Here is a 14,847-nt window from a genome sequence, read left to right as displayed (position 1 = left end):
GGCTGAGGCACCGCATCCACCCTGGACCTCACTCACCATCATTCCAGAGCACTTTGGGCTGTGTTGGGAATTGTGTGGCCACAGAATTAGGGCAGTGATTGTCGCCCTGTGCTGGGCACTGCTGAGGCCACATCTCGAGCACTATGTCTAGTTCTGGGCCCCTCACTACAGGAAAGACACTGAGGGGCTGGATTGTGTCCAGAGAAGGAAAGGGTCTGGAGCAAAAGTCTTGTGGGAGAGCTGGGGGTGTTCAGCCTGGGGAAAGGGAGGATCATATCACTTATCTTTACAATTGCCTGAAAGGAGGGTGTAGCCAGGTGGGGGTCGGCCTCTTCTCCCAGCTAACATGTGACATGGATGAGAGGAAATGGCCTCAAGTTTTGTCAGGGGAGGTTTAGATTGGATATTAGGAAAATGTATTCAGTGAAAAGAATGGTCATGAATTAGAACAGGCTTTCCGGGGAAGTGGTGCAATCAAAATCCCTAAAAGTGTTCAAAAGGCAGGCGGACCCTGGGGACATGGTTTAGTGGTAAGCAAGGCGGTGTTGCTGGCTGAAGCCTGGGCCTGATCACCGTAAATGTAGGTCATTTCCAACGATCGTATGGTTTTACAAAACACACACTGGCGGATCTCAGGCGGCGTTGGAGGCCTCGCGGGCACCTGCAGGGAGGCAGGCTCAGAAAGGGCAAGTCCCGCCGGTGGAGAGGGCGGGCACCCATCGCGCCCCCTCACGCACCCCACGCGGGCACCGGCACCGGCACCGGCACCGGCCCCCCCCGCGCCCTCCGCGCGCCGCCGCCCTGTTGTCAGGCAGTTTGGCGCCCGCGCGCGCCCCGGGGGCGTGGCCCTGCGCGCTGGCCAATGGCGAGGCGCGGCGCGTGAAGCTGCGGGACGGACTCCACCGCTGGCACCCGCCCCCCCCGCCGCGGCCTCCGAGCGCCTCGGCTCCGGATTGGACGGAACGGGTTTATTTTTAAAAGGAATCTGCTTTCTCTATTGGCCGAGGGAGACGCCTGTCAGCGTGACGCTGCCTTGTTGCTAGGCCGGGAAGGTGGGAATCGAGGTGCACCCGCCCCATGCACTGAATGGCCAACGGGGAGACGAGAACCCGCCGCCATCCGCGTCCCGCCCTGTGGCAGCCGCGCAGGCGGGTGAGTGACGTTGGCCAGGCGGCCAGTGAGAGGCCTAGCTCCGCACAGCGCCCAATAGGAGGCCGCGAACAGGGGAGCGGGGCGGTGCCGGGGCGAGGTGATTGGCAGGTGGGCGGAGGCAGAGGAGGGCTCGCCGGAGCTGCCATGTCCGCCATCTTGGAGCGTCGGTGATGGTGGCGAGCGGAGGTTTTCCCGCCTGAGCGGAGGCACCCGGGGCCTGTGGCGGGGGACGCGCTGCCGAGGTACGGCCGGGACGGCACCGTGATCTCGGCCCCGCCGCTTCCAGGGGAGCAGCGCTCCGGCGGCGGCTCCTCCGCGGCGGCGCGGGCCTGGCGCCCGCTCTCGGCCGTGTGGGGGCTCCGGGCGCTGCTCGGGCGGCTCCGGGCCGGGCCTGCCGGGGCTGCCGGGGCGGTGGTGCGCGGCCTCCCGCCGGCGCAGCGCGGGGCCCGGGGCGGCCGGGGCGCGGTGCGGGGCCGGGGCGCGGCTGGAGGCCGGGCCGCAGCGGGGAGCGCTCCCTGCCCGCCGCCGCCTCTGCCCCCGCGGCCGCGCGGGGCTCTCTGCCGGCACCGCTGGCCTGTTCTGGGGCTTTAACAGGGCAGCTTCTCCCAACTATTATGTTTTAAGAGCGTAGCAGTGTTTGGGTAAGCTTTAACTGCTGTTAAATATGTTTGGCAAAATCTCACCTAGAACCTGCCAGTTTTTCTGGTTTTGTTTTGTGTTGGTTGCTAAGGACTTTCCAAAGTGTAAGAGGGAATTAGTGTTTTAGTCTATTTAGTGTCATGTGAGACTATCTTGTATGACATAAGTGCAATTGAGGCTAAAGATCATTTCTGTCAGCATAAATGTTGTTTAAGTCGGAACAGTACAGTAGGATACTTTGAATGGGTGTGTTGCTATTTAAAAAAAATGTTCTGAGTGGAAGAGTGGAGAAAACTTAGGAGTAGGTGGGTAGCTTTTGGAAGGGATCCTTTGAGATGTTGACAACTTAAAAATGAAACATTGTTTTACTGCTGGTGATGTTACTTTGGTTTTAAATGTCCTTCAGTGAAATGAGTCTAAATGTACTCTACCAGTGCAGTGTGTTTCTGCATTACACAAATATCTGCCTGCTTTTTTTCTGGGGTGCTGAAAGATGGGAAGTCTCTCTGTTTCTGTGTTCCAGAAAGATTGCTTCAGTTATTTGAACTGAATGGTCTATTTCCAGCCCAACAGACATTCAAATAAGACTCTGATTACTTAACTCTGTGTTATTTATGTTTTCAGTAGCAAGACATGGACTAACTGAAGCTTGTAAGAGTTTCTCTATTATACAAGTAGGAAAAAAACACTGCAGAAATGCCTTTCAGTATGTACATTGTTAATGAGACACCATGCAGAAATGCTATCCACTTTACGTGTTTTTCTTGACAGTTTTTATTTTTAAGTACATGTTTAGGTTCACTGAAGTTAGTTGTTTTGTCCATCTGTGATGTTATTTGAACATAAGAATTCTTTTTATTTGTTCTTTGTTTCAAAACCAAAATGTATAGGCATTGAATCTGGCGCTATCTTGAGTTAATAAGGGAAGTTATTTTCTTAAAACTACTTGAAAATACTATTTTGGCAGATGAGGTCTGTTTACAGTGACCAAGGAAAACACTGAGTTAAGTGAAAGCTGTAGTTCAGAAATTCCGGAAAAGCAACCTGTTTAACAGGAATGCCTTCAAGCAGTGTAGTGCATTACAGCTTCTTTACAAGCCAGTTAGATTTGTATGTAAACTGCTGTAAGCATCCCAGCTTTGCATTGTTTTAAAAAATACAGTTCAACTAGCTGTTGTTCCCTTATGGAATTAAAGATACTGAGCAGTTTATGTGCCTCTTCACAATATTGCCTGTAAGCTGCTCCCTTCTGCTGAGTTTCTGAAGTGAGCAAAAGTGACTTTTTCCTTCTAGTGCTTCTGTCTTGCACTTAAGGGAGGTGATGCTACAGCCTGTGTACCACTCAGAGAATCAGATTGTGTTCCAAGAGTGAAATTCAAGTGAATTAGTAGGTGGAGCCTGAAATTAGCAGTATTAGAGCAGAAATTTGTGTATGTAGCTTTTATATTGGCAGATGTTTAGAGAGTGAACTCTGTTATGGCTCAACATCTTTGCTTATTTACTCAGCTTAAGCTTGACGTGCATGTACTGTGAAATGCTAAAGAGCTGGCTCAAAACCAACCAGTCAGGAGGTTGGGACAGTCAGAAGGGAGAAATGTGTTGAAGAAGTGTTGGGTGCACTCTCCTTTCTGTCCATTAATATGCTATTTTGTCCAAGTGCTTAACAAGCCTTGTAAGTATGTACTTAACACCACAGTTAAAGATTACTCTGTAACTATGTTGCAATAAGCCATTTTTTTAGCTTCAGTGTTTCAGCATAGTGCACGACATCGTTGCAGGTGGGAGATTTTGTATTCACTTTTCTTGGGTGAGTTAATTTATGACCTTTTGAACTGTGGTGGAAACCACGGCTGTTGTGCTTGGCCAGAAGAGGTGCTGGTATGAGCATGAGTAGTCTCTTTCTGTGGTAAGGTACGATGGCTTCAGCACATTGTGTGCCCTTTAGATTAGTCTTTTGTAGTAGCACCTTTGCCTGTGATCCTTAAGCTTTCTGTGTGCTCTGCTATCTCATATGGCAGGTTTAGGAATTCTCTGTTATCTCAATATCTAACAGCCAAATTCTAGAAGACCAGATGTCTGGTTGGGTTGTACTTGGAGCAAGATGTAGAGTCATTGTTTTTGGCAAAACTTTTCACAATAATAAAACAAATATGGGTAAATGAGAAATAATATCTTGCTTATGTCTTCTTATTTTGGTAAGTTGGAAGAAAGAGCAAAAAACTTGAGAAACTAGAGGTCCTGATATTTTTGGGGTGGGAAGCAAGCCTGAACGATCAAGGAGAAGATACACAGAGAACATAAAAATCATGCTGAAAACTCTGCATAGCATGTTTAATTGTTTCTGTAGTGTGTCAGGGTGCCAGCATCTGTTTTAGAAACTATATGCTACTAGGCAACTGAAGTAAAATATTTTTCTAGTCTTGGATATTATATGTAGCTTTATAGCTAGTTTGGGACACTTCTCAGGAAGTGGAATAGACTGACTTGAGAAGATTGGGAGGACGTGTGGTTTAAGCTTGCCTGTTTATGGAGTAGCTCTTCACATAATATTGGCAAAAAAATTGTTGGTATGAAATACAAGACTTTTTGTGACTCTTGATTATTTAATAGCTTATATAACATATCAAGAAGCATGTTTGAAAAGCTGTATGTGATTTAGAATAGGTGAAAAAGTTCCTAACTCCTTGACTTTTTTTTCCTTCTTGCTGTTAGTTCATACAGTTATCCCTTAATTCTATTAAATGGATGTATCTTTTCCTCTTAATCTTGAAATGCTCAGTGACAAATCTGTGGGATATATTGCATGCCAGCTGTGGAAAAGAATAGTGAAAGCACCTCAGCATACAGTGTTATGGACTAGTGAAGCTGTAACACTCCACTGGAGGGGAGATTTATGTTGTTAGGCATGTTGGCAAAATGGCAGAGTAGAGTGCCTGGGAAATGCATAGTGGGGATTTGATTAATGAAAGAGAGGAAAGTAGAAAAGCAGAATAAAAAAAAATGTGTGTACAAGCAGAAACTGCCCAATGGTAAGATTTGAGGATTGATTCGTTTCCTTGGAATATTCTTAATATTTTGTCTGATTTCGTTTTGAATGGGATGGTTCCAAACATTTATGCAGTTTAGGTTGTGTGTCTGTCAGAAGGTGGAGTACATGGCCTAGTGGTCTCTGGCCTGTGTCCACTGGGTCCTCTTGAAAATGAGCACAGGAGCACTATAGGCTGTCTCTTGTCACCTGTGCCAAAAGATGCTTTTAAACAAGAGGAAATCTCTAAAGCCTGTTTAGGATACCCAGGCCCATCCTGGGTAAGGCTTGGGAGATGGCCATGTGATTTCCAGTTTGGTGACAAAGCACAGTTGGGATGGAGGATAAAAACTTCAAATCTTTAAGTAAAAAGTAGTTTCTGAGTTAATTAAATAGGCTATAGAATATCTATTTCAATACTAAAAGCATTCTGATTGTTAATTACAGACGTGAATCCCAGGCCTCCCATCCCTGTTACACAGTGGGTGAGTTCTCTTCTTGAGTGACCATTGGCAGGATTTCTAACTGGATACCAATATATAAAATAAGATTTCTGTTGTGCAAGTTAAACTCCTGCTGTGGGTTTTTGAAGTGAATCCCATTATTTCCTAACTATTCTGTAAATGTACATGATGCTGCTTTAGAAGAGCAAAGCCTAAGACTCTAATCCACAGTTATGTGTTGCACATTTCTCTCTTGTGGGAGTAACCTAATTGATAGATTAAAAGCTTCAAGTAGTGCTTTATGCGGTGGCTGTAGGCAATGCTAGTGCAGGTGTGATTGCATTTTCCATTGTATTGTAACTGGTTTAAGCCTTTGTTAGAGCAGAAAACAAGGGAGTAGCAGATCCTCTCAAGTTGCTTGCTTCAAGTTGGTATTATTTCAGTACTGTTTGCATGGTGAAAGGAGTGTAAGGCACTGCCTCCATAGGGTGGATTTCTGCATCTTTGTGCTTATACAATTAGTGATTCTCATAGAAACGGTGAAAATACAATGCTATTTGCTTTTTTTTGTATAGTGGAAACCAAATCTTGTGTTTCCAATATTAGTGGAGGCGAGGGGAGGACGGGAACAAGGGAAGGGTTTTGTGTGGGGAGGTTTTTTTTTCAATTACTCTAAATTTCATTGAGGCAAAAATCATAGGTTAGTATTGGTGAAAAGACTTGTTCTTTCTGTGATTTGCAGAAGTAGGGCTCTGTTCTTGCTTACCATATACCTACTACTTTGACCAGTTCCCAGTCTTAAGAGTTCAGCTGTAAATTTTAGGTCTGGTTTGAAATGCAGAATTTGAATTAATGTTATTTCTTCTGCTACTGTCTTGAGGGACTTGCTGAATGTCCACATAACTGAAAGCTAAGCATTCTAGAAAATAAGAACTAGTAGATTACATTTGACAATTTTAGCTGTTGTCATCAAACTTCCTGGAAAAGGATGGGAAGTTTAAAGACAGCTGAAACAAAGCTGTGGGGGGTGGCTGGAACACACTCACTTTTACCTAAGGGGGCTTCCTACTGATGGGTTCCATCTCCTTTCTGTAGGAGCTCAAGGTCCATTTCATGTCCCTGTTGGTCAGTCTAGATGGAAGTGCACCTACAAGTTGCACCAGCACAGGGATTTTGTTCCCTTCGGCCATGTTTGTGTTCCTGTGTCCTTTCTGGCTGTTACAAGGAGGAGTCTGTGACTGCTCATGGCAGCTCTCAGGGGTAATGACATGTAGGTGTCTTTTCCTGTCTGTGAGGGACAGCTGTAGAGGGTACAGTGAGCTGGCCATCAAGTGTCAGTTCTTCCTTTTTCCTGTGACAAGCAAACATTCATCAAAAGATCCTTCTCTGTGTGTACTTGATGCTGATGATGGGCTCTTTGTTACAACTTTAATCCACATCTAAATAGCAAAAATGTGTCCATTAAACAGAGCATTTAGTAAAATTTGCTTGATAAAGGAGATGGTAAAGGTAACATTGATGAGAGATCTGCATTTCTTAATGATCAGTGTAAAAAACTAAATGTGTCTTTTCAGGCTGCTTGCCTGTACTGTAAGGGCTAAGGCAATCTTCTAGAGTCACAATATAAAAGTTTATAAATTTCTCTGATACGAGTAGTATGTAATTGAAGACTGAACTTACTACTTCTCAACCCACTAATGCTTGATTGCTTTAATTACTCAGTAGTTGGACCAGGTGCAGTTGTCTTAATATGACTTCAGTCATAGATTGGCACTTTTTTTCCTGTGTCTGTCTCATCCAGTATGCCCTCCTGCTGTACTTAAATATGACTTACTTTGAGATCAAAATCCAAAGAACTTTAACATAAGTGAACTGAGTTCCAGCTACACTTAGGTTTCATGCTCTGCTTCAAAAGTGAAAATTTATTATTTGAAAAAATGTAAGTTATAAATATAAATTACTCCCTAATGCCTGAGATATTGACTAGGAAATTTAGTTGCCCAGATTGGAACTGGAGAGAGAGGATATTGAAGATATACAAGAATAATTCAGAATCTTTTATATATGAGGGTGTTAGTGGAAAAATTATTCTAAGTCTGAAAAACCCATGGGTTTATGTATTTACTTATTTATATATTTATTTATTTATTATAGGGAACACTGGCAGATGTTTTTCATGGTGGATGCCTTTTAGGGCATAACAGAAAGCAGTGATGTTAATACTTGTACAAAAATTTTTTCTTTGAAATGCACTGGTCCAATCTTCCCCTCTTCTGGACTTGGGAATTCTGAAGTTTAACTTGCTCCAAGCCATAAGGCTGGAGATGACAATGTGGTGGGGTTGGGTTTTTTCCCCTCCCATGTTGAAGTTGTAGCCCCATGCAACCAGAAATGAAATTATTTATAGGGACAGTAAAATTTTGTAATATGGTACTGATCTCATCCTCATAAGACGAAGGGATTATAGGTTATCCAGATGTGTAATTTTTTGCAAAATTATCTAGGTTGTGAGCATTGAGTGAAAACACCTAAGAAAGAAGTCTTGTTTATAGACTTCAAGGCATTTCAAACCAAGTTAATTTCTGTGCCACTTTGCATAGCAGTAACTTGATTTTTTGGAATGTAATAGGACTGTCTTGATAAGTCTGTGTGGAACCCTAAGTGGTAGTGAAAAGGATCGAAGATTAAGTTTAGGTCCTAAGTAAATTGATTTCTTAGTCTTTGGCTCAGCAGGGGATTTCTCTCTAGGGCTCTATCATGTAATGCTGTAATAAATACCATTTTAAATTCTGAGCTTGCATTTTAAATAGCTTGGTTTCTTTGAAACTTTATGCTTTAAATCCCTTGAGTAGGCATAGGGCACAGAAGTATCACTGTAGTTTTGTGTAGCTATAACCTATCAGTGCTGTTTTCAGTCTTGCATTTGGATTAGTTTTAACAATATGTGTTCAGTAATTCCTAGTTAGTAAAGTAACACTTGGTGAGAATTGAGGTTCTTCTTGAGCAGGAGAAAACTGTTAAGAGAAAACTTGTAGGAAGGAATGGATGCTGAAAGTACTGTGGTGAGTTACTGTGTGGTAGCCCTCTCTTGAAAGGGCACAAAGAAAATGAAAGAGAAAACAGCCGGTTGAAGAAAGGGTCATTTCAAAAGAACACTGTGTCCCTTAACTGTGGCATATTGCTTGAATGGGTTTTTTAAACTCTGTTTGCAAGTACATACTAGTGTCCTTATGGTATTGCACAACTGATGATGACTTCAGTGTAAAAATTTAGACTAATCACTCTTTGGAAACAGTAGTATTAAGAACTACTGCTAAATCTTTGAGACAGACTTGCCCCATAGTTCCCACTTGTGACTGCAGTAGAATTCTGAAAGGCACTCAAACAAATCTGCTTCTCTGATACTGCAGAGAGAAGCATTGACGTAGAGTTTTAAAAAGATTATTTTAAAGATCACAGAGAAAATAGCTTTGGCTTTTTTTTAATGGAACTTCAGGTTGGGTTGGTTTTTTTTTCATTAAACTAGGGTGAGTGTTGTACTTGGAAGAAGTGTCTTATTCTGTTAGGCGGCCTTGATGTTTGTACTGTTGTCCAACAAGATAGAAGAGTTCTGTGGTGGAGGCATTAATTCTGTTCAGTTGAGACACCAGAGACACTCGTGCCTAAAAAAAATGTTGTGTGATTGCTCTCTGTGTGTGGTTTGTAAAAGCACAGCATTGCAAAACTCATGTTACTGGAGTCTCCAAAATATAAATTGTCTGTGGGACTGGGGAACGGGAAAGAAAGATAGCATTAGCTAATAGCCACTTCAGACTTCACTGGGAAGGCTTTTTGCACTGAAGTTTCATTATTTTGCTGGGTTTCTAATTTCTTTTCTGGAACATATTTTTGCATGTATCTAAATAAAAATGATGGTAATTCATTAAACTTAGATGATAATTGGAGAAATCTTCTCATTCAAGGCATTATTTTCTTAGTTTTCTAAGATGACTCAGGAAAGTCAAACTGGTCATGCTTTTTTAATGCTCATTGTTTGAGTAACATTGAACAGTTGTCTTCGTAGCACTCTATATTAAGGAGGATGTTGAGTCACTATTCAGCTGTCTTAGTCTTTGAGTGAAAAGTTAATCTGACTTTGGCATCAAGTACTTAATTGACATTTCATATGTATTAGAATATTTTTCTTTTCTAAGTACTTAGCTTCATCCTCAGGATATCTGCAGAGGTGGGGAAACTGTTGTGGACAGTTTTCCCAGAGTGTATAGGGTATGTTTTGTGAAGGAAAGTAGTGTTCTTGTTGGTAAAAGACTCAAATAAAGCTGTACCATTGGCACTGGGCTGGGGAAGATTCCAGGTATTTCAGGTGTATATATTTCGGGCATGAAAGCATTTTGCTAAATGCAGGTACCAAAATCTAGAGAAATTAATATGCTAAAGTAGCATCACTCCTCTTGTAACTAGGTGCTGCTTCTGTGTTTTATTTCTCTTGCTTGGCATTGGAAAAACTTTTCTACTTTTGTCCTTGGGATTGTATTGGTAAACTTGAAAATGCTGGTATTGTATAAAAACATGTAGATGGGGCTTAAGCTCTTTGGTAAATCAAGTCAATTTTGTAGTTCTTGCCCATGAGCAAATCAAAATAAAAGATCTTTTAACTTGCTTAAAGATCAAAAGAAGAAATATCTTCAACTTTTCATTATTTTGTATTTGAACACTCTTTGAAGAGTGTTAGGGATTCTTTCATTTTTGAAAGCAAAAAGATGTGTATGATAATGTCATTAAGGGAATATTTAGCTTCTGTATGCATGTAGGGTGGGTTGAATAGTTCTGTCAATTTTTTCAGGGTATGGTAGCATTTCTTGATATAAGAACTTGAGAGCTTGCAGCTGTCAAAACTTATTTGAGTGGCTTTGTAAAGCTCAGTATGAGGAAAACCAGGAACATATTCTTGCCCACAGCCTTTAACTAGTGCAGTTCATGTAAATTGCAATGAAAATTCAGATTACCTGAACAACAGGTCCCAGAAAGCTTTAATGAAAGTGAAGAGTTAAGCAAGAAGCTTTGGATTTAATTTTGAAATTGTTATCTTCATGCAAGAGTCCACTTCTGTTCTGGCTGCAGCTATATTTGTCTGGAGATTCAGGAGGCAAAACATTGATGTGCTCCAAGAAGCTGCTGACTTTATTTCTGAGCTGCAAATGATCTTTGAGTATTCTTTTTAACAAGACTGGGATTTTGCATGAAAAAAATAAAACAAATAATAGACATGAATGCACTGTCTATACAGAAGGAACACTGGTGTCCTGGTTAGAAGTTGCTGAAGTAGCTTTCTTTTACCTCCATGTATTTTTCATGTGCCTCAAAATTTATGTCCAACTTTCAAGGCCTAATCCACAAGGGTAATAGGAGGATAAACTTGAGAAAAAAAATCCAAATGTATGATGTCTTTGAACTGATACAGTGAACAGAATAAAACACATGCTTATAAAAGAAACCTCTGATGAAATTCATGTCTTTCAACTTCAGGCTGTGTCTTTAATTTACAGTAGTTGTTCCTAAAATGTTCAAACCAAAAAGGTAAGTTTACTGCTAAAGCAGTGAGTCAGTGTTACTGAGGTTTTCTGCAATTCCAGAGTAGTACTACAGGAATTCAGGACTCATGTAGTTGCAAATTATTAGCTGGTTGAGACAATAGTAGAACTGATGCTGAATTATCTAAATTCAGCATCATCTGTCTTATTTATCAGATCAGGGGAGTTTTTACTCTGTAATCCTGAGCAGGCTTGATGTGCTATAATTTAGGGCAAAGGTGGAAGAGTCAGATCCTGATTGCACTGTCCCTAATGGTGTGTTCCCTCTTCCTTGGCTGCACTGGCCCCAGTGATTGATGGACCCTTTGAAGTATTTCATCCCATGGACATGGCAGAAAAACTCTTTTCCCTTCTTCCTTCTGCATTTGCCATTTTTGATGTAGGTTTTTTCATTTGGAAGTGTCTTAGTAGAAGTTTCATCAGTGTTGGGGAGCCAACAGAGGGTGACTGCACAGCAAGAGGTAAAACAAAGCTGCTTTGCATAAGCTAATTTAGCATCCTAAACTCCTGTGAGAGACTATCTCAGTCCTTATCCTCATTCTGAGTGTGGATGGTGGCATTTCAGCAAACAAATGTATCCTCTAAGAAAGGTGTTGGGAACTGATAGCCAAAGCATTCAAAGTTCAAGTTCTGATCTAAGTGAGATGCTTCTTAGTGTTTCAAAATTGCCTTGGTTGTCCTGAAGATTTTTCTATAAACTTAATCAGTGCATAAATGAGAATTCTAGACTAGTTCAGATGCAGCCATGTCTTGGCCCTTCAGCTCTCACCATTACCAAACTGATGGTTGTGGACAACACTCAGGTCTAGTTTCTTCGAGAACTGTCTGTCTGAGGGGTTTTTGGGAAGAGATGTTCCTGATTGTGTGGTAACACAAGTGTTCTAAGGAGTGTACATTACTTTGATTTTTCTTACCTGACATTTGGAGAGGTGTGATAGGGACCAATGCTGAGTCTTAAATTATGATTTCATAGCACTATGCTTAAATGTTACATTATGCAGTTTTGTATTGCTGTGATTTCTCTGGAGGATCTTTCTGGGCCAGTAAGCAAGTAGAAGAAGGGAAAAGATTCTACTATTTTGTGCTTCAGCTGTTTTTCATGTTTGTTGCATAAAAGTTCTTGCACTTGTGGCCCAGAGAGGTGATAGAATTAAACCATCCCATGCCCTGTGCTTCCCTTTTTAAATTGTAGTCCAGACCCTTATGTTCTTTCTGGAAGAGATGCTGGTGTTCTGCTAGTGGGTTTGTCAAGCTTATGTAACAACTTTATTTCAGATATATGAAGTTATGTAAGGTAATGCCTGCAGTGAATTACTGTAAGAGCAGCACTATTCAGGAGCTTGCAGTTCTTGCACTTTTTAGCCAGGATGCACAAATGTTGGATTGGTTTCTGTTAGTAGACATTTGATTGGTTTCAGTATTTGGGCCAATAGAGATGCATGGAAATGGTTTTAGAAACAGACATGGCCAGTTCATGCAGCATTAATAAAATTAGTTTAGTCCTCTTTATGGCAATTGGTCACATAGTGGTTGACTTCTCTTACCTAAAAATGTGTGAAGGAAGTTTGTTAGGTAACATTAAAACAGTCTTTGCCCTGCTATTGCATTTCATGTGAAGATGGATCCTACCCTGGGTAGTTGTGCCTTGCTTTATTTTCTGGGTATATCAGATAAACATGAACATGGGTGTGGTCCTGGTTGTGATGAGTTTTCATAGTTTTGTGTTTGAATGTAATCCATCAGTTCACAAATACTTCCATCAAATACAAATATACTTCCATAAAAAATACTTCCATACAAATACAAATTCACAAATACTTCCATCCTGCCTTTGCATGTTGCCTTCAGGTTTAAGGCTTTGACCTTCCATCATTTGATACTTCTTCATGACAGGACTGTATTAACTTGGCAGAACTATTGCTGAATGTAAACCATCCCTGGATCTAGGAAAGTCAGATTTAAATTGACTTGAACTTCATCCAGTCAGGTGATTCTTTCTTTACAGTATTTTATGGAAAGGACTCCTGTCCTTTTGGGGGTGGGGGTTTGTCCCTTTTTTCATGATGCAATACCTCTGTGGAGAGGAGCAATCTAAGTTAATAAGCCATATGTACCACTAAGTGTAAGTCTTCAGACCAACCTCTCTGCTCTAGCAGATTCTGAGGTGGACTGAAAAAGTCCTGATTGACCAGAGCAGGGTTCTGATGTCACACCTTTCACAGGGTGTGCTTTAATACATGCATTCCAGGTATCTTGCTAATTTTGATTACACTGGTGTCTCTAATTTACTATGTAATCCTACTGTATTGAATTCAGAAGCCAATTGTTCTGGTGCTACACAATGGTGTTTAGATACTGAAGTCTTTAAACAGAAAGCAGTAGAGAAATAGCAAAGACATCCTCGTAAGGGGAGTAATGATAGTGGTTTTCATTTGGGTAATTCTACTAGCAATTGAAATCTGTGGATCTTAGTGTGTAAGCTCTTCAGAAAGTACATTAAGCTAAGCAGGCCTCTTACTTTGTTTCCACATGACATAACTGAAGAAGTGATGTTCTCTCCCTTTTTGGAGTTCTGCTTTGGAACACAGCACTTCTAAAATGCAGGAACAATAACCTAGAAGACTTCAGTAAAGTGAACTGAGTCCAGAAAATGTGTTTACTTTTTCTGCTCTAGTTCATCACTTGACTCACAGGGGATTGGCAGATCTGTCAGGCATGGAAACCTGAAGGTCTGCAGGTACAAAAACATGTTTAAAAGACCTTTAAGAGAATTGTGGTCAGTGTGTTGCTGAGCTTCAGTTCATATGTATGATGGTTACTGAAATAACGTGAGAAATAACGTGAGAGATTATCTTTAAGGTCATTTCCAACCCAAGATATTCTTTGAATCTGTGATCCTTAAGTTGACAGAGACCATCTGTTAAATCACCTGCAAAGATCAAAAACCAGCTTTGACGACACAGCTCCTTATCTTTAACATGGAAGGTGTAAAATGGAAATCATTCTCTTTGGCAGAATACTTGAAATGCTTTTGAGGTGAATAGTTTGGGTTTTTTAATTCAAGATATATTTGTGACAAACTGATAGCAGAGCTGCTCAGCCAATACCAGGTAGTCACTGACCTCGGTTAATAAATATGGCATTAATTTTGCTACCCTTCTTAGTTGCTTATACTTTATTTTCCATAAACTATATTACCAGTGTTCCCAAAAGAAATGAAAGTATTGTGTTGCTTGAAACCTGTGTTATAAACAAAATCAAATAGCCCCTCAAAGTGCTAGGAAGTGGAGGTGAATTTTTGTGTTAGAAATTCTTCCTGCAAGTAGTACAAATGGCTAATTGGAAAGAAAAATCAGGATGCAGGATCAAAATCAGTGTGTAGGATGCTTTTTCTTGCGTGTTTGTTGACTAGAGCACAGACAGTAAGGACAGGTAAGTGTCAGTCTGAAGCCAGTTAAGGATACCTAATAGAGCTCTTTAATTCTTCCAGTGTAAAGCAAAGTAACATTAAACTATCAAAAGCAGAGATTTTCATAATGGTGAGTGAATGCTGTCTTAATTCAGCTTGTTGTTTTGGAAGCCTGGATGTGATCTGTGTTGGTTTTTGCAAAGTTGACCTGTTTTCAGATTGAAACTGTCTTGAATTCTTTATAAGCTCGTGCCAACATAACAGGCATTCTTAATGCTTCTTAGTTTATTTCTGTGTAGGGTTGTGGATAAATTACATTAATATAAGGGAATAGTTATGAAGATAGTAAAAAAACTACTGCAGAAAGCTCTAGTAATGGAATTTTCAGGTCTTCCAGGTCTGAAGGTGTTACTTTATGGGAAATTGCTAATAGTTCTTTTTAGAAAGTCTGGATTTGTGTTAGATTTCGGTGAAGAGCAGATTATAAATGCAGTTTCTTTTTAGTGACACAAAATAATTTCTTCCTCTGACTCCAAAAAATAGAGGGATATGTTAAAACTGGTTTAAAATAAATAAGTATTTCAGATG

At 41.0% G+C, this 14,847-nt stretch overlaps 1 protein-coding gene across 13 annotated transcripts in view; it reads left to right on the top strand.

Moving 5' to 3' along the window:
• Positions 1–1,247: 1,247 nt before the first annotated feature.
• PPP6R3 (protein phosphatase 6 regulatory subunit 3) overlaps positions 1,248–14,847 on the top strand; it is a 51,739-nt gene continuing 38,139 nt past the window's right edge. For 6 of the 13 annotated variants that reach the window (XM_079308936.1, XM_079308942.1, XM_079308945.1 and 3 more), the window contains exon 1: positions 1,260–1,394. The gene's annotated coding sequence lies outside the window, so the exon portion shown is untranslated. Of the gene's footprint in view, positions 1,395–1,639; positions 1,794–12,743; positions 12,838–14,847 lie in introns of those variants that run through there. The other 7 variants (XM_079308946.1, XM_079308941.1, XM_079308943.1 and 4 more) reach the window with 5 other exon arrangements.

This window comes from Erithacus rubecula (assembly GCF_903797595.1).
Source record: "Erithacus rubecula genome assembly, chromosome: 6".
Taxonomy (NCBI): domain Eukaryota; kingdom Metazoa; phylum Chordata; class Aves; order Passeriformes; family Muscicapidae; genus Erithacus; species Erithacus rubecula.
Note: the sequence above shows the minus strand (reverse complement) of the source record. Positions and strands in the feature narration are given on the sequence as shown.